This window comes from Tursiops truncatus, chromosome 12 (genome assembly GCF_011762595.2).
Source record: "Tursiops truncatus isolate mTurTru1 chromosome 12, mTurTru1.mat.Y, whole genome shotgun sequence".
Lineage (NCBI taxonomy): Eukaryota > Metazoa > Chordata > Mammalia > Artiodactyla > Delphinidae > Tursiops > Tursiops truncatus.
In genome coordinates, this window is record NC_047045.1 from 23,878,036 (window position 1) to 23,904,623 (window position 26,588).

The 26,588-nt window shown below is 38.2% G+C and overlaps 1 long non-coding RNA gene across 2 annotated transcripts in view; it reads left to right on the top strand.

The window, feature by feature from the left end:
* The window catches only part of LOC117314471 (uncharacterized), a 534,931-nt gene that overhangs the window by 16,474 nt on the left and 491,869 nt on the right, over positions 1-26,588 (top strand). For both annotated transcript variants that reach the window (XR_004529213.2, XR_012324749.1), the window contains exon 2: positions 14,998-15,111. This is a non-coding gene — a long non-coding RNA (uncharacterized lncRNA). The remainder of the gene's footprint in view (positions 1-14,997; positions 15,112-26,588) is intronic.

Genomic DNA, 26,588 nt, shown 5'->3' on the forward strand with positions numbered 1-26,588 from the left:
TTAATATTTGAATATCCTATTATATTTTATCCTTATTTGAAAAATGAATTCACAATAGAAAAATGAAAGGGCTGGTAAGAAACAAAGGCCTAAGTATCTTAATAACACATTTGGGACAAAGATTAAAATTATTAAATGAGCTGAAAGCAGTGATTTGTCAATCTCAGAGGTTCATTAGACCTAAGTGGCTAGTCTATATGTTGAGGTATATTTTTTAAAAAAGAAAGGACATATTGGGATGCTTTAGAAAGATACCATCAAAGATTAGGTCAAAAAGGTAAATATAATGAGAGATTTTATAACATTTTGTAGCTCTTTGAGAAGAAAACTCTGTTAAAGTAGTTTATTATATTGTAATTTTCCTGCTACTATTTATCACAATTTATAAATGATAAACATACTATGTGATTATTTATCCAGTGTAGATTTATCCCAGTACACTATAATCTCCCTGAGGTTTTTTTATTTTTTTCTTTCTTTTAACCACATTTCCATAAGAACCTAGCAAAATGACTAACACTTAGATGGGTTCAATAATTGTGTTGAATGAATTAGTGAATTTGTGTAAATATGCCTATAGAAAACTACTCTGGTTTTGGACTGAAAGATAGGCACATTTTAAATATTGATAGACACAATCAAATTGCTCTCCAAAAAGCATAGATTCCATTCTTGAGGCATTGGGAAAATCTGAAAAGGATATAGGTTTGTTTTCTTGTGAAGAAATTAATTGGCTAAAAAAAAAAAAAAAAAGAAAGCCCCGTTCTATTGTGTTTAAAATGTTGGGGTAGAGAATTATATTGTATTGAGAAATTGTGTTTTAAAATTTTGAAATTGTGGCTTCTTATAGGTTGGTAGTGTTGTTACTCTGGGGTAACAGAGATGTTGGCCAGGTGGAGAGTAGGAAATGTATTTTAGATAGAAGGAAGAGCAACTGCAAATATACAATATAAAAGCAAAAATCCAAATATTCAACAATAGAGATGAGATTAGATAACTTGTATACATACATACTTTGGATAATGAGTGCTGTAGGTACTGACATAGAAAGATATTATATTATTGAGGGACAAAACACAGGTGATATGATCCTGTTTTCTTGAAACAAACACTCAGTGTGGGTGTGTGTTTGCCCACACAAGCTTGTATGTGTGTCCACAGAGAAAAAGTGTCTGGGAGGGTACAAACCAAAATGTTAACTGTGTTATTCCTGGGAAGTGAGTGGTTTGGGGTTGAGACATAGAGATTTTTAATTTAATATATCGATACCTCAGTTTTATTATTATTTTTTTTTAACAACCTGTATACATTTTGTAATGAACTATTTTCTAAAGAAAAAAGAGAATGCGGTATGTGGAAGCATGGTGGGCTGCTCTTAAAGTGCATTTGTTAACAAACGTGCAGGAAGCATCGGAACATTTCTTATGGCAATTCTTTACTAGACTTATACAAAATAGGTAAGATTAGATTAGTGGTTTTCTAATATTTCTAGAGACATGGAGTCTGTTGTTTAAGCTCAATCATAGGCAGAATTCCTGTATGTGAAAACGATGAAAGCAGAGTCAGTTGGTAGAAGCTGGGAGTGAGGGGCTTCTCTTGGTGTTCCCCTCCCCTTATAATCTTTTGACAGCCCCTAGGGCTCTGCTGAACACAGTTTAAAATACACTGGTCTCTTCCCGGGATGCTTTTGATTTAGTCCTTCCTGAAGGTCAGAGGGATATACCAGCTCTGTGATTCTAAAGCACAGAGAATAAAGAATGCCTACAGGTAACCCCGGAATTCTCTCTTGCTTTACAGAAAACACGTTTTGAGCAGGAAACATTTGTGTCATGTAAGATATTTCCAGATGTACAATAGAAGAGAAACATTTTTTGTTTTGCATTTCTTGGCTTTGGAGTCTTATAATCTTACTTAAATTCCAGGCCCTATGATCTATGCCCTTTGTATATTCTGAAGGTGACTAGAACAGTTTTGTTAAACCAACAAATATGGGTTCTATAAATGTCTGGCTGCTCTGCCAATCTTAAATGTAATGAGACAAATAACTTAAAATAATAAAACATTACTTTGTATTTATCTAAGAATGTGGCTTTTCCGGGTCCAAGCAAGTGAACAAAGAACTACATTTTAAAAACCCATGAATAGTATTTAATAGTGACATTTAAACCAATTTTTTAAAGAATTATTCTTCTTTTAGGATGTGCACATAATTTTATATTTACTATTTTGTGCCGAACATTTGATTTCTGGAGTTATTTGTAGTACTAGAAGCACAATTTCTTAATATCATACATATATTATGTATAACTTGTTAATAAAACTTAAAAGTTATTTTCATATAAACATGCTAGTGTGTTTAAAATAATAGAGAAAGCATATTATCACATTTTATTCACATAGACCCAAGTTTTTGTTAATGGCTTTATTTATTTTTATTTAAAATCTGTGTGAGTGTCTATATAGTAGAGGGAAATAAAACAACCATAATAGAGAAGATGAAAAAAAAAAAATCTCACGTCCCCACAAGGTGGTACTGTGGTTCTTTTACTCTTTCAAAAATCTAAGCATAGAATTGATATTTCTCTACTTGTTTTCCTTCCCCCAACATTTTACGAGTGATCTTCAATTAGATTTTAATAAAAATGAGAAATAATTTCAAAGGAAACTTGATACTTTTCGGTTTGAGGTAACTGGCAAGTAATCAAAAATTCTCTATTTAGCTTTAGCTTTTTTCTTCTTTTTAAAAAATTCTTATACAAATTTTGGTTATAGTTTATGATATTTTATTTATACTCTTTATACTATATATACTATGATAGTGTAGAGTGGTTTTTTGTTATAAAGAAATAATGTATTTTCAGGCATCTTTAAAATGTTTCAATAAATGAGCATAAATGCAGCTCATTTTTAGGCAATTCAAGTTTTAGGCAATTCAGTTTCCTCTCTCTTCTAACCACTCAATAAGTAAGAACTTGATTTAAATCGTGGTTTTATAGGTAAAAATTAGAGAACATGCTTTAAAAAAAACACTTGAGTGTATCTTGTGCTCTTTTTACGCTGTATCTTTCAGCGTATTTGAAGATTAAAAAATATGTTTACATGTAAGTATGGAACATCATGTATGAATTTGCTTGTCTTTTAGTAAAAATTCAAGACGAGTAATTCAAGACTGGGTTCCCGTTTCAGCTTCCAGGTTCCGTTCGCCGGTCGTTTGGGGACGGTTGCTGAGCCCTTGAATAGATTTCTGGGCCCGTCGTCGAGGACACAGTGACAAAGAAGCCACCGCGGCCCCTGCCCTCAGGGCAGCGGTGGTCTCAGGAGTCCCGCAGAGGAGAAATTTAATGGTGGGAAGTAGGGCGAGGGGACTTGTTTCTTGAGACCGTGTTTACACAGTAAGCCGAGTCCTTCCTTGACTGCCCGATTATTTGGGGTGGCCCCGGGAGGGGGCCGATGGAGATTATGGGCATTTGTCTTGGGGAGCCCAGGGTGTAGGAAGTGGAAACAAATCTTTGATGAATTTGTTGACTACAATAATGAGTCTGCGAGGAAAGGGAGAAAAGAAAGAGGATTCTTCGAGAAATTGGGGAGACAAAACCAAGGGAAAACACACGATGAAAAATGATAGTAAAAGCCAGAGAAAAAATAAGGCAGAACACAGAAAAGAAGAAGCGGAATCAGACGAAGACGGGGCAGGGCACTAGGAGCTCGAGGCTGGGCATCCATCCTTTCATTTCATCCCACAGGGAGCCCGCGGAAACAGCATCTTCGGTCCCGCTTAATGGGTGGGAAAACATCGACCTTAAAAGGTTGGGTAACCGCTCAAGGTCACCGCGCTAAGTGGCAGAACCAGGATTCTCACCGCTCCTCGACCGGGATCTGGGCTTTGGCCGGATCGCGCCGGCCGCCCGGGAAAAAGGACTAGCAAGGCTGGTGACGCGCGGCCCCGGGCCGGGCTTGAGCCGCCGCGCCAGGAGCGCGCCGCGGAGGTGGCCGGGCGGAGAGCGGTCATTACCTCCCCAAGCAAGAGCGCTTCTCACGTGCGCGGTCCGGGGCCTCTCCTAGCCCGAGTCTGGGCAGAGGCGTGAGAAGAGAGCGGCCCCAGACCCCGGCGAGGTGAGAGGCGTCCCATCCCTTGGCTCCCCGTTGCGCAAAGGCTCTTCGTGCATCGCACTCAAGGTCCCCTAGCCACGCCATCGCGGGGTGCCCCCCTCTCGCGGCCTGCAGCAACGAGGGCTGCGGGCTGGGGTGCACGGGGTGAGTGCTGAGTTAACCACACGCCTCAGGGCTCAGGAACCCGGCGCGGACGACGGTTCCCAGCGCCGGGGCTCAAGCTCCGCGGTGGGGCGGCCCTGTCAATGAGGCTTGACTCAGACCCGAGGAGGTCGCGGGTATTTACCAACCTAACGGCAATTTACGGGCATATACACAGATACATAAGACTAGGGACGTATGTACCTCATAGGGGGTAGAAACAAAACAGTCACAAGGAGGAATAATACCCAAACGGTCTGCACTGTAAATGGATGCAGTTTCATGTTCTGAGCACCCTTTTCGATGAAAAGCTCCTGCCAATCCTTAGTGATTATTCAATGATTATTAATTGACGAGACACCTTTCACCTGAAAATGGCTTGTCTGCATTGTCTTCCTTCGCAGAGAACTGCGAATTAAAGTTTCTTTGTTAGAGAGAACAAAGAAGAATCCAAATTATTTTAAGGAGGCTTAACATTTGACTTGGCAAACCGTTTTGCTAGAGATCAACCTTCGCTCTTTGACTCGCCCCCTCTCTGTCACAGCCTCACAGCAGAGCTGTCTCTGGAACAAGGCTAATGCTCCGGCAGGTTTGCGCCCGCCCCCTTTAGAGATTCGCAATTTAAAGTTAAGAGGACATTTAGAAGCCTCATAATACAGCCTTTTACTTTCACACGGAAGGTAGGCGAGGCCTGAAGAAATTAAGGCCATCTTGTAAGTTTGTGCCATAGCTGGGGGCCGGACCCCACGCCCCGCCCTGGAGCTCCCCTTTTCGGTCGGAGTGGTGGCCTGACGGCTCCCGTGGCATCGCTTCACTTGGCCCCGCACCCTACGCTCATCCCCCTTCCTGGGAGCCCAGTAAAAACTTCCTTCTCGAGTGTCTGGAGAAGGCAATGCCTTCTTTAAATTTTAAAAATTATTTTCTTTTGCTGTCAGATTCATTCTGACATAGATCAGGGGTGGAAAAGTGTGTGGTATAGAGTCATTAGTAAATCCATCTCGTTTTTTGTTTCATTTGACAGCAACACATTAAATTAATCCCTGTCCAAAAGAATCACATTAAGGGAGCTGTCAATGCTAATCCCCAGCTCATTGTTGCTACCTAGCTCGGGGTTGACTTTAATAGGTCGCGCTGACATTTGTTTCTTCAGAGGCACATCGGTGACTTCATCCAGACCCAAATCTATTCTCATCAAAAGTGGAGTCACCCGCAAGTTTTCTCAGACCCTGAATTCTCTGGGCTTTCTAGCTTAGGGTTTGGGCTCTTGTTGGAAGTGTTGATTCACATTTTTACCTTAAACTGAGTAAAGATGGTTATAACAATAAAAAGAAAGAAAGGTAGACTCCTCCCTGAGTAAAACAAAAAGCTGATTTAAGAAAAAAAATTTAAAAGTAGGATGATGATTGTTCTTATACTTGTTTTTAGCATCCTATATTAGCTTCTACAGTTGTCTATAGACCTGATTGTATACAAATGCGATTTAAGATAAGAAAAAATTAGAAAAAAATAAAATGGTTGAAGAGTAGATTACATAGACTAATAAAAGGGGAGAAGAGGCGAGGATGAGAAAACCTTAATAGAGTAAAAGATCTGTAGAAGAAATGGAAGAAAAAAAGGGAATTTACTGGTAAAGAAGAATAACATCTAAGCAGTAATTTGGATAGGAAGAATATAGGCAGTACAAAAACTAGGAAAAAATACATTACAGTAAGATTAAAACATTTTTTTAACCAACATTTAGAAACTATGATTATAAAGTGTTTTCTTTCAATGTAATCTCTCTGCCTGTCTCTCCCCTGTCTTCTGTACTCGCCCCCCGCCTCCTGCACATTGATATAGATTATCCAGCTTTGTGCTTATGACATTTATGGATTCCAGATCTGACAATCATATATTAGCCTTTGTCTGGGCGGCTAAGAGAAAGCAGAGGACTGATCCAATCTTAAATCATTTAACCTGTTCTTAAAGTATGCTTCCCACCTGGTTATTCTTATTTTCATAGAGATTTGGCAGGGTTTTTAAGATGAAATGGGAGCTAAAAATTGAGAAATGGGCGTCCATTATTTAACAAACTTATATTAAGTGATTAGTGTACAAATACTACAGATTTGCTATATCCATATATACCAGAAAAGAATTACGAATATCCTGTTTTTAACTAATTGAACCATACTTTTTTTCATACTGCAAAGTGATACTGTAAATCTTTTTGTCAAGTGAAAACTCACCTCTGCTTCAATATTTTTTTTCCTGAAAATCTGTGTTTTCAAGTAAGTGTGGCACAGTTGTACCTCTTACTCTCAGGATTTTAGTTATTTTTATTCTACTTTTATTACAGTTTTCATTTCCTTTTGCTCCCTTAACCTCCTCAGAGTTATCTCTGGACATAAAGATTTTAAAGTTACTTTCATACAATTCCTGTAAAACACAGTTTCACTGAGTTTTTTATTGAAGGCAATTTCATTTATTTGAATGATTGAACAACTGAGGTTCATTCAGAGAAAATAGGCCAGGGTTTTGGTGGTCCAAACAATAAGACTGCAAAGGATCAGTAAGAAAAGAACTATGCATGCATTCAAGAATCTCCAGACAAATGCCAGGAGTGTGAGGAATAAGAACTTAGGTTCATATTGCATTAGTGGATTAAGACCTAGTTGACATTTTAGAAATTGGTGGGTTAGAGCAGACCTGAATGGAATGCTGAAACTCCAGGGACTCCAAACTTAACAATGCCTTGTACTCAGCACAATGTCTTGTACACAGTAGGCACTCAGTAAATAATCTTTACATCAGTAATGAATGTGTACGCAACACCTGCATGGGGGAGGGAATGCAGGACTGGATGAATACAGATAGGAAACAGAAGAGAAGGCCAGAGATGGCAGAGTTGGACTTTGTTAGTTGTAGAAGTGGGCATAGTTGGTGGTACTTTGCTGGGTTGCAATGACCGAGGAGCTGGCTCTGTGGGGATCAAGGCAGAGGGTAAAGCCAGGAGACAATAATGAAGTGGATATATGAGTACTTATCCCTTGGAAATGTATTCATATGCACTGTTCACTGTATTCATGCTCAGATAAAAGCTTTGCCTTCAAGGAATATGTATGTCAAAGGAAAAATGTATGTGTGCAAAGTTAGATAATTCACTATGTGGAATGAATGATGTTGTGTCAGGAAATGACTTTCAGTGATGGAACTTCTGAGTGTACCTCATGGTTCCCCTCTGTGTGGTCTAGAAGAGCTCCTCCCTCTCTTCTCTGCTGGATGGGGCAAGCAGGGAATGCCCTATGATGAACTGTTGGTGGTGGATCCCAAGGCCACTGGTAGAGGCTTGGCTGGGATCTGGGGGGTGTTGTTGGTTTGTTGGTGGCTGCAATGGCAGTGGGGTTACAGTGTGGGGAACTTTGTGGTAGAGCAAACCCCATGTCATTCTCTGTAGTCTCAGGACATTTCCTAATACCCTCTCCCCTCCACCAACCCTCTACAGTTACTTTCTTCACTGGCCTAAGGGTTGGTCTGCCTGTTTTCCTGTTCCATGTCTGTCTCAAGTGCTTTTTGTCTGGGTTTTCTTCATCTGATGGTGGAATAGAGCCCTTATTCACTGCTTTTGCCCCATCTCCCATCTGACCTCGAGGCAAGCAAAGCATTTTTGGTTTTTAAAAAGGATTGTTTCTATTAGTAATAATGGGAGTGGAGGGCACAAATAGAGGTGAAAGGATACCCCCATTTTTCTTTTCTTTTATACACGTAGATTTTTAGGGAAACACAGATATATAAATATAGAAGGACCTGAGTCAGAGGCTAAGTTTCAGACTCCACTTCTCTAGACATTTGTCACGGGAGTTGGAGTAGGTGTCTGGGAAGAACGGGCTTCTGAGAGGATAGTGAGAATTTGGACGGGGTGAGGGCACTGCCGGCGATGTCACAGCTTAGACTGCGTGAGGTAGCGACAGGGAAGGGGAAGCCAGCTCCGGGGCTTTTCCCTCCACTCAGCTCTCCTCACTTGCTATTTCTTTTGAACCACAGGCTCCCTTCCCGGGACAGCAGGGAGCAGGGTGAGAAGTCAGACACGCAAGATTGTTTCTAAGTGTTGATCATTTTCTCTGAGCTCTTGATGGCCTCTCATTACCGACGTTTGGCATATTTCTGTGCTATCGTTTTCTGGGTTAGTAGACCAGGCTGTGGAATATAAAGAAGACCCAAGGCGGGAGAGAAAGGAGGTGTTTGAACTTATATACTTTTAGTTTTGTTCTATTGCTTCTAAGCCTTTAGAAAAGACTGCAACTGACAACTACAACCCATTTTCAAACTTAATTTATAACTGTGCAATTTAGGTAGAAAGCCCCTGGGCAGGTATGGTAACTTTTTTCTGTGCCTGCCAGGGTACCAAGCACATTGAAAGCATTTAACAAATAATGATAATAATTTAAAGCAATGGGAGCATTGGGTGTATAGGGAGATAAGAAACTGGAAAACTGGGGCCCACTAATAATTAATAATGTCTCAGGAGGTGGTCCCAATGTTTTTGGATTTTAAATCCCCTTGTTTAATTTCTTGCTGGAGTGAATTCCACACAAAAAAGAATAATCTTTAATTTGATACTTAGTCACTTCAGTGTCCTGCCCTGAGCTGGCCAAGATTGCATATTCTTATGAAAATATACGCATTCATAATCAGTCTGATAATGTTGCTTCCCAGGGCTTCTAAATGCAGAAGCAAGCGATCCTATACTCAGATATGTGGCTTCAAAGTCATAGGATCATCTGAGAAGTTTGCGTTTCTCATTTTTCACTTCTTATTCTTGGAATTGAAAGGAAAACAGCACCATGAAAACTTCTAGTTAAATACATAATGAAACAAGGCCCGGCACTGGCAAGTTGACTTCACCAGGAATGAATTCTTGTCCTTTTACGTGATAGGCTGAATCGACAGACATTTTAATAAAATGACAGGATAACTCGAGTATGCCTTTGATTAACGCTTGAATTACCAATGATTTTGATGCCCTTTGTGCTCATATCCTGAAGATTTGGAGTCTGCCTTTATTTATGTGGGTTAAGATACTTAGAGACCATAGGAAAGGCTACCCTAAGGATAGCTCAGAAAGAATGCAAAGTGTGTCTTCCATGCCTACCATCCCTTCTTCTAGTGTGTTCTTTTCTATGTCTGGTGCATTGCTTAGCACCAGCCTCGGGTTTGGTTTAGACTTTCCTTCTCCCCGTATCAAAGCTTGTGATTCTTTGCTTTTCTGAATTGACTCTACTTCATTTTATATTCTGCTTTCGTAATATTCTTGAATCGTTCCTCTCCTCTATATTCTCTTTGCCATGGTCCAATTTTGAAACTACACCATCTCTTGTTTGAATTACTGAAATAGCTTCTGGAGTGGTGCATTCAGCCTGGTCTTCCTGTAGTTCATCGTTTGCCCTGCTGTTAGAGGGTTTTTTGTTTTGTTTTTGTCTTCATCCTAAAACACAGGTCTGCTTTAGTTTCTCCTCCAGTTAAAAATTTTGACACCACACCTCCTTCAGCTATTGGATAAAAATCATATTCCTCGGCAAAGCATAAAAAGTACTTTGTCATCTAGTTCCTGGTTATCTTCCCAGCATCATCAAAACTTCCCGCCCATGGATCCTTATACATGCATCTTTATATGGGCTGCTTTACTTTATCTATACCTTTGAACATGACAGTCTGTCTGCTTGGATTGCATTTTTCCCTTTGTTTCTTTGGAAGATGCCTACCTTTCCTTCAAGACTCACCTTGAAATTACCTTATTGTATTAGAGATGGCGATTATTTCCTCATCATCCATACATTTTTAGAAAAAGAGAATCTATTCTTGGATTAGGGTAGGATTAGGTCAGATTCTCTGTCTAAGGAATTGATATGGGGTTGGAAAGAGAGAGTGAATTAGTTGGCTGTGGGTGTTGGATGAGTAAGGTCTTACGGGCTCAAGAGTTGATGTGGTCATACGTGTAAGCCAAGAGAGCTGATCTGTAAGGAAAGGTAGTAAAATGGGCAAATTGCAGGGAAAAGCATGTATAAGTGATGTGCAAAAAATAGGGAATGAGTGGTGAGCTGTCTTGGTTCTCGTTGGCTTGTCAATTCCTATTGGAGTCCCTCTTGAGGCTGCAATTGCTTTTTAGACACTTTTAACTCTTTATGCTAATACCTTCTTTATTTAACTTGAGCAACTGAGTTTCTGTTCCTTGTTATCAAATGACACCTCATTAAGAGTCATCATGTACTAGATAAAATGATTGTGCATATGTCCATCTTCCCCACCAGATACTGTTTTATTTATTTTGAGATTTCCGACAATTAGTCTCACTCTGGTAGACTGACAATATATGTTTGAATGAATGAAAACTAACCTCATTTATTCAATGCCTTTTCCAACAAAGAGCTTATGAAATTACAAAGTTGGTGTTGCTATCATAGTCGATGATAAAATGTTAGTTTTTCCAGTAAATATTTGTATTTTAATAAGGGCCTTCTGAAATCAATCATTTGAGGTACAGGAAAAGCCATAAAACTGAGAATTTATTAGTATTGGCTTTCATGGGAGGTATTTTTGGAGCCTTTCAATGTCTCTAAAATTGTAACATACCTTTGTTCGGGGCCAGCTGCAGGAGGAACTGTCTTAGGGACAGAAGGACTCCTTCCCTGCAGGGACTTCATAAGTGGGAACCAGGACTGGGACCTCACTGCCCAGAACTGCATTTGCTTCCTTCCAAATGGTTTTATATAAGCACAGATCATCCAGGAAAAGCAGAAATAGTCTTAGTGAAACCAGTCAAAACACCAGGTTAGGGCTTCCCTGGTGGCGCAGTGGTTGAGAGTCCACCTGCCCATGCGGGGGACACGGGTTCGTGCCCCGGTCCGGGAAGATCCCACATGCTGCGGAGCGGCTGGGCCCGTGAGCCGTGGCCGCTGGGCCTGCGCGTCCGGAGCCTGTGCTCCGCAATGGGAGAGGCCACAACAGTGAGAGGCCCGTGTACTGCAAAAACAAAACAAAACAAAACAAAACAAAAAACCACCAGGTTACTTGAGGTAATATCATGATTGGGAAGTTCATTTTGTGAATAAGTGTGTTGCTTTTTAGATATTGTTGTCTCTAATAATACATTCTACACTTTCTGTGTTGGTGTTACTGATCAAATGGCACGTCACGGATGTCAAATAAACCTTCTTTTCTATGGCATGCATTAAAGAGGATGTTTTCATATTATATCTGAGACTTCTTTACAGGAAAATCAAGTGGAACGGATCATTGAAATTAGCCTGAGATGAATGTTTCCCTTCCTCAAATTTAATCTTCCAAGAGTTTTAGGTCATATAATTCTTGATCTCCCCTTTTAATCGTGAGAGGTACATTTTCACCCTCCTTTCTTCCCTCTTTACAGTATTATATTATTAAGCTCCCCCCTTTTTTGGTTGGTTAAACCAGGGACATGAAACTCTCATTTCTCAAGCTGCCATCCTCTTTAACTGGCATTTCTTTTGGGGCAGATATCTTTGAGAACATCAGCCTTAACCAGGACCAAAGGCCTGTTTAACACAAGGGTTCTTTTAGACAAATCTTTTAAACAGGGAATGCATCCTTCTTTATACTATTTCTGGTAAATGGGCTGGCACCAAAGGCTAGCTTTATTTTGAGGACTTAGTAAATAAATTCTACTTGTGGTTTAAGGTGGTGTTCCTTTTAATGTTAAATATAATTATAATAAGGTAGAGGTGCAGCGTGGGCATGCTGTTGGATAAATACTTTAAAATGTTAGTAATGTGCTAAATGAAGATGTTATTACTTCTCGGGTTTGATATTGTTATTTGTAGTTATCATGCAATGACATAGGACTCTTCCAAATCTATTTTTCTTCCCCATATTTAAGAAGTTCAGTTAATATTTGTTTAGGAGTGATTGCTCACGAGGCTAGGTTTGGAGACTGGTCAGCTTTTTGGGGAACCTTAATTTAATGGTTGAGTTTAAGGAAAGAGGAGAAGCTCTTTATTCTTGCCCACTCGCCACACTGCCTCACATCTAGTGGAGAGAAGAGGGAGTGAAAGCATGTAGGGAAGAAGAGAGGAAGAACCGAAAGAGAATGAGGGCCCAGTTCCAGAGAGATTGTCATGCGTTTGAACAAGTGAAATAAAAGTAGCTCTCCACATGTAAGTTCAAACTGTTCATTTAAAAATAAAAAAGCCATCAAATTGTGTCATCTTGACCAAAACTAGTAGCTCTTTATAATATTTTAGACTTTATTTACAGAACATTCAAATATTTCTTTCCATTTATAACCAATGTATTTTAACAAAACTCCTCATGTTTTATGTGACCTCAAAAGCCATCTAATTTATTTTCCTAATTGTACAGGAGAACTGCTGAATAATCCATATTATAATTAGAGTGATTACGTACTTTATTGTCTAAATCTGGACACTGAGAGTAAAAGAGGTTGCTGTTCATAATCCCCCAGGGCGACAGGTATAAACTGGGAAACTAGGATTTATGAGCACCTTGATTATAAAAAATAGAGACTAAGATTGCCAGGTGGTTGACTCATTAAAATTAGTTTTAACTGCCTTTTTAGTGTTCTGCCATTATGACTGAGGGAAAAAGTTAAATAGGCCATTCTAAAAATAGCTAACATTTTTTGATCATTTATTATGTATTTAGAATTATTCTGAGCATTTTATTTATAAAAATATGATGAATCCTCACAGTAACTCCATGAGGTTGCTACTCTCTTCCCTATTTTATAGAAGAGGAAACTAAGATCTGGAGTATTACTTGTCCAAAGTCAAAAAACTAGTAACCAAGAGAGCTGGGATTCAAACCCAAGTATTTTAGCTCCGGAGTCCATGTCTCAGTCATCACCTTATTCTGCCTCTCATACATCCAGCATCCATGGTTGTGGAGGCAGGTCTTGAACAAGCATTTTGTAAATATAATCTAAAATTGCAAGATGTTATTTAGCTTTTTTAAGATAATAAACTTTTTTTCTTTTAGATTTTATCACTGTACTTGACCATTTTGCAAAAATATAATTTTTCCATCTTGCTATTAAAATAAAAAAGAACCCTCCAGTTTTAAATTAGAAGGGAGATCAGAGGTTATCTAATTCAATCCCCTTCTTTATAGAGTGAGCAATCAAGGATCAGCCTCTTTCATGTCTTGTGTAAGTTCCTTGGGAACACAAACAGAACTGGAACCCAGGTTTCCTGTCCCTCAAACTGCAGCCCTTTTAATAGTTTTGTATTCACTTAAAATAAGAAAAACTAAATAACATATATCGAATACAGAATGTTCCCTATAAAACTAGCGCTGAAAGATAAAAGCAGAAATATAATTCAGGAAGATGTATTTTTTTCTCTAACAAAATAACACATTCCTGTTATGCACACAAAGTACCAGCCAAAATCAGCAAACTGCATAAATAATTCTAAATTCTAATCTTGCTTCTGTCACTGTCTTTGTGCAGTATTTGGTAGGTCAGTTCACCTCAATGACAGTTACCCCATGGTTATAATAGGAAAAATAATGTCTTTACTTTCTGAGGCAGGGAAAAGGCTGCCCTTTTTTTTTTTTTTTTTTAAATGCATTAACAGTTGGAAGGGACTTGCAAATTCCATGTTATGAGCATGCTACCACGTTTTGATAAGAAGCAAATTATCTAAAGTACTAACAATAATGGTTAAACAAGGCAGAAAATCTTTAAACATTGTAGTCTCTGTTTATGCCTTTGATTTCAATTCTGTTCTTCTGGATAGACAGAATTAAATAAATTTTCTGTATATATGTTTTTCTGTCTTGACCAAATTCTTGTTAGAAATAAATTGTGTTGTAAAACTACAATAAACTTTCCTGAATTTAGTAGGCGAAGCTAAATTATTCAAGCAGTTTCTCCCTGAATCTCCTTAGCTCAGTGGACTATTGCCATTGGTCACATTAACTGGGTAATTACTACATTTCCATTACTTTCTGTTATGACAGCTGAACCAAAAGTAAGAGAGCATGTACACTGAGGGTAAACTGTGAAAAAATAGCACTGTATTTAACTTTTTCTGTGTACATACATTTATATTTTTTAGAGGTTAGGGGCAGACTTTCATTTAAGGTTAGAGAAGTAAAAATGAAGAACCAAAATAATCTATTTTGGACTAACAGAGTTTTTAAATTAAATGCTTAAATTATAGTATTAGAATAGGTATAACCCCAATCTGTATTTCAACTTCAGCAGATGCAAGACTTAATTATAGATATCATTTAAAATATTTGATGTTTTTTTTTCATAGGAACTGACACTTAAATCTATTTGACAAGGTCTGTTTGCTGTACCTCGTTTGCATTATCTATCGTACAGAATAAACAAAATGCGTATTTTTCTTGTTATTTATTAAAGACATATCCATTTTAATCTTGAAGGCATAGGTTCAAGTCAAAGAAGTATTTATTGAATAGAAATAAATATTCCTGGCAGTTAGTAAGTTGACACTTCTTTTATGGTTCTGATTATATTTTTATTTCAACCATTAGAGGGCACATTAGTTCAAGAAAAATTAAACAAAAAGCACAGCAACAAGAAGAAAATAGGCTTAGAAGTAGTAGGCAGAGAAAATTTATGTGTTTAACTATGCTTATTTTCACTCATTTTATTGTCATTTGCAACATTATTAGTTTTTTAAATCTGAAAAGAATTTAAATGCATACAGTTTCACATAATAACTCTTCACTTTTTATTGCTAGCTACTACTCCTAGAAGAATGACGTTGGCCTAGTTGAATTTGACGAGGTTGACTGTTATGTGACCAAGAAGGACATAATAAATCATGACATTTGAAGAACATCCTGAGTTCAGAGGTATGTACGATTAGGTTATTATGAAGTAAGTAAATGCTAGTCCCTGGTCTCGTAGTTATTAAAAAAAGAAAGACACCTAAATGTGAATGAATGCAGCTTAACCGGCAAGTATTTATAACCTTTACAATTTGGTACAAATTACCGAGAGAACAATAGATGGCCCCAGAGTGAACACAGGGCTTTATTTCACTAGAAAGCCTTGACTGGGGTCATAAACTGCAAGAGGGCAGGCCCCTCAAGTGGCTTATGAATGACTTCGGAGTCTCAGAATGAGTTCATTTGTTTTCAGTCTACAGCAAACTGTTATTATTTCTAATGTTCAGTCTTTTGCTCTAAGGCTGCAGGTTTTTAATCTATAGAGGCTGAAATAGATACTAGCTAGTATTTAACAATAATGCTTATATTATGTTAAGTGAAATGAATGCTTTACATGATTAATTCATTAATTTAGTTAGTAAAATTAATTGAGCACCTACTAACTTTCATGTCCTGGCCTGTGTTCTAGGGAATAAAGACAGCTTAATACATTGTCCCGGACTTGAAAATATACTTTTTTTTTTATTGCCCTGTGATTTATGAGAAATAAATCAACAAATAACTGTAGCATATGATAACTTTATATATTAGTGGGGAAATAGGAAAGATTTATCAAACCTATTATAAAAATATTTTACATTGTATTTTTAAGGAAACAGAGGGGTTAGGCAAAATCTAGTATATACTATCTTCAATTTAAGACTGCAGAACTTCTCTGATAATATTTTTTTCTGAGAGTCAGTTATACAATAAATTGTAGTAATTAGTAGCATAAAACAAGGTAATAATGTAATTAAAACCAAAATATTTACTTTCTATAGAAGATACTTCTATGCATCTTAATTCTGCTCCTTGCAAGCTAATAATATTCTATAGGAATTTCTGTGTGGCTTTTACATCTGGTGGTTGTGGAATTAGCATGTACAAAGAGAGCTCAGAATTATGCTTTAATTATGATTTGAATGATGATTTGAGTCTGAGCATGAGTTGTCAACAGAATTGTGAGCTGGGGGAAAAAGAGATAAGGACTGTTAGTGGGATAAAAAGTATATTTGCAGTCACTTACTTTAAAGTGCCTTTTGTTTTAAAAGAAATAATTAATGTTAGGAATTAATTGGTTTAGATTCTTGATTTGAAAGTTATCTCTTGGTTGCTAAGATGAAGCCTTTTCAAAATTACTACACGATATGCAATGACAGGAACATTTCGTTTGAAAGGTAGAAAACATAATTGAAAAACTAGCTTTTGAGTGCCTGCTTATCACCCTAATTGATAGCAGATGAACCTGAGGAACTAAATGTTGTCGTTCAATAAAAAAAGTATTTAGCTGGATTTCACATTATGTTGCATAGATTCCTCTAAAAGCTAAACATTATTGCTAATGTTTTGATACAATACTAGGCTTTAAGTGGAGCCTGGTATGCATTAATTATCATAAAGCAATCACGAAGTCAAAATTATATGGAAAAAAATAGATCCAGGTATAGCATCTAAAAATCTTTTAAAGTTTGGGTAACCAAATTAGGGCATTCATAAAATTCATAAAAACCATCCATAAAGAATGATGTTTTAGATGTATGTTTACTGGTATAGAAAACACAGTACAAAACAGGCTATATAGTATGAGACCCACTACTTTAAAAAAAAAAAAAAAACAAGATATATAAGAATGGAAAAATCAGAAAGGATATATGCCGAATGTTAACAGTGGTCATTTCAGGCACTGGGGTTATGGAAGATTTTCATTTTTGTTAGGCATATCATTAGAATATGTTACTATTCCAGTCTACCTAATGTTTAGCAGGAAAACTTTCATATGACTTTAGAATACAACTGTGTACTCTTGCAGATATTTAGTTGGTCCTAACATATATTTACAATTCCTATTTATTCATTTATCCTGTTCTTGTATTTACATATTTTACAAGTATTAAAACTTTAACTAACATTCAGAAAGAATGAAAGGCAAGGAAATAGATCCACATTTTACCACATTTTGAGTCTGCACATGAGGAGGATGATAGACCTATATAGGTAGTGGTTGGTCAAACCAATCACTCAGGACAGAAAGTGTGACTTTCCTTTAAAGAAAGATGATGGGTCAGCTAACATGCTGGCTGCCTATTTCTATAAGGCTGTATCCCTTTGAGTGAGGAGGAAACATGGTCCAATTGTTCTGCTCAAGGAGAATTTATTTTCTGATTTCTATTTAAAAGAAGAGTAGCTTTTGGCAGGTGTATTTTCAGGGGCACTGTTCACATTAGTGTGAACAGTCGGATCACTCATACAAAACTCAAATGAGACGGGTGGATTTGCGTGGAGGTTAAGCAGGAATTTCCAGCAATAGGAAGAGCAGAATTAGCCTCTAAATTATTTAGTTGAGAAGAAACACAGGCTGCCAGATATACATATATATCATAGTGCTCTGGGGCATCTGTACTCTAGGTCAAACAAAATCAAGCTATAACAGAAAAAAGATTGCTTTGCTAGTTGGGATTAATAGCTAATCACAAGGTGAGCATTTAATAAGTTGTTGGAAGTAAATGTTATAAAATCACAGTTTAAGGGAAGAAGTTATGTTTCTGGAGACACAGTAGTAAGCTCCTTTCTTCTCTTTCTGATTAAACGAGATACTCTAGTGGGGTTTTATTTTTTCTGCTTCATAGCCAGTCTTCATTCTGACATGTGGAAAACAGCTTTTAACTACTAGTGAATAATCAATTTTCTGTCACAATTTTATTAACAGTAAGTAATTAATCAGTCTCACAATTTTATTTAGAATGTTGGTTCAGATATCTGGCTGTAATTTTTTTCAGCCCAAATGAAAATTTGTAAACCATGTTTCAAATTGGTCCTGTAACTGACGAACTGATTTTCTTGAGAGAGAAAGCTTAGAAAATTTTCTAATTAGTGCTAAGACTTGATTTTCTGTGGCTCACTGCTTCCTGTATTCCACTTCTTCAAATTATGCTGTAGGAAATTTCTTTAGAGGTTGGTGTTTTCTATTGATCTCTACAATTGTTCTCAGTAATTTAGAAGTTAACTGTGCAGTGAGTTTTCAAGAATGCGCTAGAGCCTTGAGTCAGCACACACTCCTCTCCACTGAGCCCAGGGGCAAAGATTCTTGTAGCCCCTCCTTGGCTCCAAGAGTTAAGAGCAGGAGGCCGGGACTTCAGCTGTCAGTTCATTTCCTCTGTGTAACTTTCCTGTTCTTTCAGCCTGCAGTTCACGCCTTAAAAGCCTCTTCCCTTATAAGCTGAGAAGGGATTTGTGCAGCATGAGCTTACCTGAGAAACTAAAGGATATCATTAATTAGAAAGGTGCTTCTGGGCAACAGGAAATTTTTCACTGGAAAGGTTTCAAATCTAAGAAAGTAATTAAAATTTCTCTGTGGAAAAGGATCACATTTTTCTCTTCTGATGTCCTTCTTTACCGCAATTGAATGGTTTAAGGCACGACACAGGGAATAGGACTCCTCTCTCATTAACCCTCACAGTTTGGCTCCCTCTTTTCTGTCTCTTTCCTCTCCCATTTCAGCAGCAGTGGTGCCTTCTAGGGATTTGGGGGGACATTTTATTTTCTCTTCCTGAGGAAGAGTTAAGGAATGTAACACAGTAAGTATTTTTCTTAATGTACGTATACTGTCAGAAGGAGTTTTTAAAAATGAAATATTCCTGTTTACTAAAAGAAAAATGACAAACTAGGAAAAATAGTTACAGTAAATATGATAAAGTTTTGTTAAAAGGAACACGACAAGTTGCAAATTTAGCTGCAATAAATATGATAAAGTTTTGCCATCATAGATGTACTATGATGATCAAAATATGGGGAAAGGACATGGGCTTATATTTCAAAGAAGAAACAGAGGGATCTAAAATCCATTGTTATTAATAATCAAAGAAATTAATATTGAAACAAGATACGTTACAAAAGTTTATGTATTTAGGTATGTATGTGTCATCATCATCATTATCACTGTCATCTAGTATCAGTACGGACTCATGGATTCCTATTTTATTCAATAGATTATAATTCTTACTGTAATTATTTCCATCTCAAATTGGCCCAGATTGGGTCAGTGGGAGGCCCTTCAAGCTGGCTCTTGTGTTTTTTTTGACATGCTTCCATCATTTTTTTGAGTGCTTTCTTACTTTCTGGCATAAAAAAGATGTTTAAGGCTGATCTTAAATTCTTCCTGCCCCAGACCTGGAATCGGTATTTCTTCAAGGAGCTCGTGCAGAACTTGTGTATATTTGCGTATTAGAAACCATGAGCTCTTGCTGAGACCTCTGCTTTTAATCCAAATTCACAAGGCTTTTTACTTGCCTTTCTTCATTCCGTATTTACCTGTCTCTTCTGCACTGAGAACTCTGGCTTCTGGCAACATCAACGCATTTTCTCATTTGCTTATCCCTTCAACGCACATAAAATAGTTTAAGAATTCATACATCTTTGCCACCACAAAAACAAACCTACTAAGATGAGGTCCAGATTTGTTTGCTGTTCTTTTACTCCATGACTGGTGTTCAAAAGTAACTTTGGTTAGTTCTTTAATTCTCCCACTGTATGCTTATATTGTTTAAAATACTTTTTGGATCACTTGTTTCTGTTTGCATTTAATTTTGTGGTTTTCCTCATCTGTGTTGATTAACTTTTATTTTTTTGGCTATATAGAACATTAACATGTTTCCAAAAGTATCTAAAAAGGTATAATCATGTATACTCAATCCCTCCTCTATTCCTTTCATTTTATTGCCCCAACCTCTTTGTAGGTAACTAATTTCATTCTTTTCTATATTATCTTTTCTATAATTTTTCCAAAAACAAGCATATTCTTATACGTTTCCTGCTTTCCCTTCTTTCTTAGACAAAGGAAGTATACTGTATACACATTTTTGCACTGATATGAAAACCACTGCATATCAGTTCATAGATATTCTCCTTATTCCTTTTCACTGCTGCATGATATTTCAATGCATTTTTGTATCATAGTTAATTCATTCAATCTCTTATGTTTGGGCTCTTGGATTTTTCAGTTGCAAATAATGTGGCAATGAATAACCTCATATTGTTGATGTATAACTTCTTGGTAAAAATAGTAGAAATGGGATCATTGGATTGAAAGGTAAATGTGTTTGCACTTTTGTTAGATACTGTTAAATTCCTCTCCATAAGGGTTGTATCATTTTGCATTACTCTGGTGTTGTATGAGAGTGCTTTTCTTCCATAACTTCGTGAACAGAGTATATTGTCAAGCTTTTGAATTTTTGCCAATTTGATGGTAAGATGGTAGCTCAGTGTAATTTTAATTTTCATTTATTTAATGAGTAAAGTTGAACATCTTTTCATATGTTTAGAGTCATTTTACAATCTTTATTTTTTTGGTGAATTGACTGTTCATGTCTCTTGCCTACTTTTCTGTAGAATTTTTGTTCATTATTTTCCTCATTTCTTTTTATATCAGAGATATCAGCCCTTTACCTGTGATATATGTTACCGATTTTCTTCCCAATTTGTCATTTGTCTTTTGATTTTGTTTGTGATATTCAAGTCAAGCAAATGTTTTTTTTAAATTTTCATGTAGTAAAAATATCAATTTTTCTTTATTGCATCTGGGTTTTGAGTTATTATTAGTTAATTTTCCCCCTATAGCAAGATTATAGGGGAATTTGTGTGTTTTCTTCTAGTGCTTGTGTTGTTTCATTTTGTTTTAATGTATGCTTCGGGAATGGATTTAATTTTATCTTTTCATCACCCCAGTAATTTGAGATACCACCTTTATCATATACTAAATTTCCATATGTAGTTGGGCTTGTTGCTGCGCTTTTTATTCTACTTAATTGGTCTGTCCACACATCAGTAGTACACTCTTCTACAGTATGTTTTAATATCTCGTAGGGTTAGTACCCTCTCACAGCTTTTCTTTTTCAGTGTTTTCCAAGTATTCTTGCATGTTTATTTTTCCATATGAACTTTAGGAGTCCCTTGTTTAGCTCTAGGAGAGAATTTGTAGGTATTTTTATTGGGATTGCATTAAATTCATAAATTAGGGGAGAACTGACATCTTGATGATGTTGAAATGTCCTAACCAGAGCAAGGAATGTCTTTCCACTTAGGAGTGCTTTGTAGTTTTATTCATATAGGTTTTGAACATTTCTTGCTAAGTTTGTTCTCAAGTATTTTGTCTTTTTTGTTGCTGTTGTAAATGGGGTTTTCTTTTCTATCATATCTTCTGTTTATTATTGTGTATAAGGAGGTTGCTGATTTTTGCATGTTAATTCTATATATTCCTACCTTGATTAATTCTTTAATTTTGTGAGATAGTTTTGTCATTGATTCCTTAGAGCTGTGTAGGTATATTAAAAAGTCCTCTGTGAGTTCCAGTTCAAGATGGCAACACAGGAGGCTCCTGAACTCACCTTTTTGCTGGCACACCAAGTCTACAGCTATATATGGAGCAATTTCCTCTGAAAGAAATCCAGAAACTGGTTGAGTGACTCCTACATATGGGGTAAACAAGAAGATATTTACATTAGGATGGATATGAAAGGCTAAGACAAACTTATGCCACAAACCCTACACCTGGCACAGGAACAAACAATCAGGAGGGAACTTACAACTCCCAGCTTCTCCCTGAGGAGTGAAGGGTTTGGACCCAACATCTAGCATCCCAATGTTGAAGACTTCTACCTGAGGGACAGGCCCCCCAAACATCTAGCTCTGAAACCCAACAGGGCTTACTTCCATGAGACCCACAAGACTATAGCAAAGAAATAAACAGTTATTAATGGGAACACAAGGACTCTGTATGGCTATTCCCCCAGGGCTCAGCACAGAAGGAGCAGACAGAATCACCTATCTTTCAGTCTGCCCCTGAAAGAGGCCTATTTACACACTTTAAAAGCTGCTGCCTGAGGGTCAGGCTCTAATTAGCACACTGGATTATTATTGTAAATGACAAGTAAATAAATAATAATTATTATAAATGCTTATGATCCTCCCCTGAGACCTGGGAGGCTGGTGAGCACTGTCTCCACATTCTCCCTCTGGCCTGCTCCAGGTCATTGGTGTCTCCCTGGAAGGAGCTTGTGCACACCTCTGGTGACCTAGCTTTTATGGCTTCAGATCAGATGATGAAACACTTGATAGTGCATCTCTGGTAGCCAGTATGGCTTGTGGTCATGGACCCCACAGGACTATAGCAAACAAAGAAAAAGTTCTTAACTGGCTATCCCCCCAAGGCTCAGTGCAGAGAGAAGAGACAAAAATGCCCAGCCCCCAGTCTTTCTTTAACAGCTGCTGCCTAAATGTCTGGCTTCCCATCAGGTGCTGACTGATATCCTCCCCTTTGGGACACTGACAGGTCTTGGCCCAGCTTCAACTTCTGGGAGTTCTAAGAACAAAGGAGGCAACTTGGACAATCACAAAGGTTCGAGAGACAAACAAGAGCTAGGGCCGGGTTATAAGTTTCATCTCCTACATAAGACCACTGCGTCAAGATGGAGAGGTGGCTATTTTATCGAATGAACAGAAACCAACACAGAGAGTCAGGGAAAAGGAAGAAACAGTCGAATATGTTCCAAACAAAAAAATAAGATAAAACTCCAGAGACAGGCCTTAATGAAAAGAAGATAAGTAATTTCCCTGATACAGAATTCAAAATGATGGTCTTAAAAATGCTCACTGAGAGCAGAAGAATGCATAGACAAAGTGAGAATTTCAACAGAGGTAGAAAATGTAAGAAAATACCAAACAGAAATTACAGAGCTGAATACAGTAATTGAACTGAAAAATTTATTAAGGGGTTCAAACTATATTACAAAGCTATAATAATCAAATCAGTATGGCTTTGGAATAAAAACAGACACATAGATCAGTGGAACAGAATAGAGCTCAGACATAAACCCATGAATATATGGTAAACTAATTTTTGACAATGGTGCCAAGAACACACAATAGAGAAAGGATAGTCTTTTCAATTAATAGTGCTTGGAAGACTGGACAGCCACATGTAAAAGAATGAAACGGGATCCCTATCTTACACCATATACAAAAATCAACAAAAAATGGATTAAAGTCTTGAACATAAACCTGAAGCCACAAAATCCTAGAAGAAGACATAGGGAGGACAGACCTTCAAGATGGTGGAGGAGTAAGACGTGCAGATCACCTTCCTCCCCACAAATACATCAAAAATACATCTACATGTGGAACAACTCCTACGGAACACCTACTAAATGCTGGCAGAAGACCTCAGACTTCCCAAAAGGCAAGAAACCCCCCACGTACCTGGGTAGGGTAAAAGAAAAAAGAAAAAACAGAGACAAAAGAATAGGGATGGGACCTGTACCTTGGGGAGATACCTGTGAAGGAGGAAAAGTTTCCACACACTAGGAAGGCCCTTCACTGGCGGAGACGGTGGGGGTGGGGGGGAAGCTTCAGAGCCACGGAGGAGAGCACAGCAACAGGGGTGTGGAGGGCAAAGCAGAGAGATCCCCGCACAGAGGATTGGTGCCGAACAGCATTTACCAGCCCTAGAGGCTTGTCTGCTCACCTGCTGGGGCTGGCGGGGTTTGGGAGCTGAGGCTCGGGCTTCGGAGGTCAGATCCCAGGGAGAGCACTGGGTTGGCTGCGTGAACACAGCCTGAAGGGGGCTAGTGTGCCACAGCTAGCCAGGAGGGAGTCCGGGAAAAGGTCTGGACCTGCCTAAGAGGCAAGAGACCATTGTTTCGGGGTGTGCTAGGAGAGGGGATTCAGAGCACCGCCTAAACGAGCTCCAGAAACAGGTGCGAGCCGTGGCTACTAGTGCGGGCATGAGATGCTAAGGCTGCTGCTGCAGCCACCAAGAAGCCTGTGTGCAAGCCCAGGTCACTATCCACACCTCCCCTCCCGGGAGCCTCTGCAGACTGCCACTGCCAGGGTTCTGTGATCCAGGGACAACTTCCCCTGGAGAATACACGGAATGCCTCAGGCTGGTGCAACGTCACGCCGGCCTCTGCCGCTGCAGGCTCGCCCTGCACTCCGTGCCCCTCCCTCACCCCGGCCTGAGTGAGCCAGACCGCCGAAGCAGCTGCTCCTTTAACCACCTCCTGTCTGGGCAAAGAACAGATGCCAGAGGGCGACCTCCATGCAGAGGCGGGACCAAAGCTGAAACGCAGGAGCCGAGCGAACAAAGAAGAGAAAGGGAAATTTCTCCGTGTAGCGTCAGGAGCAGCGGATTAAATCTCCACAATCAATTTGAGGTACCCTGCATCTGTGGAATACCTGAATAGACAAGGAATCATCCCAAAATTGAGGCGATGGACTTTGGGAGCAATTATAGACTTGGGGTTTGCTGTATGCAACTGACCAGTTTCTGATTTTTATGTTCATCTTAGTTTAGTTTTTATTTTTAAACATATTTATTAGAGTATAATTGCTTTACAATGCTGTGTTAGGTGACAAAGAAGACATCATAAAGTTGCATAAAGTAGAAACATTGCAAACAACACACACTGACCAGAATGCAATAAAATTAGAAATGAAAAATGCAACTAAAAATGAAGGCCTTCCAACCTAGAAACAATTTTTAAATTTTATTAAACAACTCATTGAAAAAGTGAAAGAAAATATAAACAGAAATTATCAAACTTCTGAATAATGTAAAAATGAAAAAACTACACGTGACAGTCTGTTGGATATATTTAAGGCAGTGATCAAAAGAAAATTCATACCCTTGAATACCTATATTAATTAAAATAAAAGAATAAAAATAAATGAATCTACAATTTAAAAAGGTACAGAAAGAGTGATGAATAAACCAGAAGTAAGCACTAAAAAGGAAGATAAAGATAAAAGTATAAATTAAAGATGCAGTGAATTGGGAAAAAAAAAGATCAAAATTGAAAAATCAAAGTTCTGGTTCTTTGGTAGAAATTGACAAATTAGACAAACTACTAGTTAAATTAATAAAGGAAAATCAAGGTTTTTTTTTTTTTTTTTTTGTTGAGTTGTATGAGTTCTTTATATATGTTAGATATTAATCTATTATCAGGTATGTGATTTGCAAATATTTATTCCCATTCCAGAGATTGCCTTTTCATTTTGTTGACGGTTTCCTATGCTGTGAAGAAAATTTTTAAATTGATATAATCCCACTTATTTATTTTTGCTTTTGTTGCTTTTGGTGCTAAATCCAAAAAAGCCATTGCCAAAAAAATGATGTCTACAAGCTTACCCCCAATATTATCTTTTTTTTTTTTAACAACTTTATTGGAGTGTAATTGCTTTACATTGTTGTGTTAGATTCTGCTGTATAACAAAGTGAATCAGCTGTATGTATACTTACATCCCCATATCCCCTCCTTCTTGCGTCTCCCTCCCACCCTCCCTATCCCACCCCTCTAGGTGGTCACAAAGCACCGAGCTGATCTCCCTGTGCTATGCGGCTGCTTCCCACTAGCTATCTATTTTACATTTGGTAGTGTGTATATGTCAGTGCTATCTCCACCTTTATCTTGCATCACTCTTCCCTTTTCACTGTTCGATATTATGTGGAGCCGGGAGGTCTCTGGTGGACCAATGTCCTGAACTCGGCTCTCCCACCTCACAGGCTCAGGCCTGAAACCCGCCCGGAGCACGAAGACCCTGTCAGCTACATGGCCTGGTATGTGGAGAGTTTCTTGCGTTTTGGGAAGTCTGATGTCTTCTGCCAGCATTCAGTAGGTGTTCTGTAGGAGTTGTTCCACATGTAGATGTATTTGTGATGTACTTGTGGTGAGGAAGGTGATCTACACATCTTACTCCTCTGCCATTTTGAAGGTCTCCTCTCCTTAGTTTAGTTTTTAGCGCTTCTTATCATTGGTGGATTTGTTTATTGCTTTGGTTGCTCTCTCTCTTTTTTTTTCTTGTATTACTTAAAAAATTTTTTTTATTTTAATATATTTTTAAATTTCTTATTTTAATAACTTTATTTTATTTAGTTTTCTTTCTTTCTTTTTTTCCCCTCCCTTTTCTACTGAGCCACGTGGCTGACACGGTCTTGGTGCTCAGCCTGAGCCTCTGAGAGCCGAGTTCAGGACGTTGGACCACCAGAGACCTCCTGGCCCCATGTAACATCAATTGGCGAGCGCTCTCCCAGAGATCTCCCTTTCAGCGCTAAGATCCAGCTCCACTCAAGGACCAGCAAGCTCCAGTGCAGGACACCCCATTTCCAACAACTAGCAAGACAGGAACACAACCCGAACCATTAGCAGAGAGACTGCCTAAAATAATAATAAGGTCACAGACACCCCAAAACATACCACTGAATGCGGTCCTGCCCACCAGAAAGACAAGATCTAGCCTCATCCATCAGAACACAGGCACCAGTCCCCTCCACCAGGAAGCCTACACAACCCACTGAACCAACCTTACCTACTGAGGGCAGACACCAAAATCAATGGGAATTACGAACCTGCAGC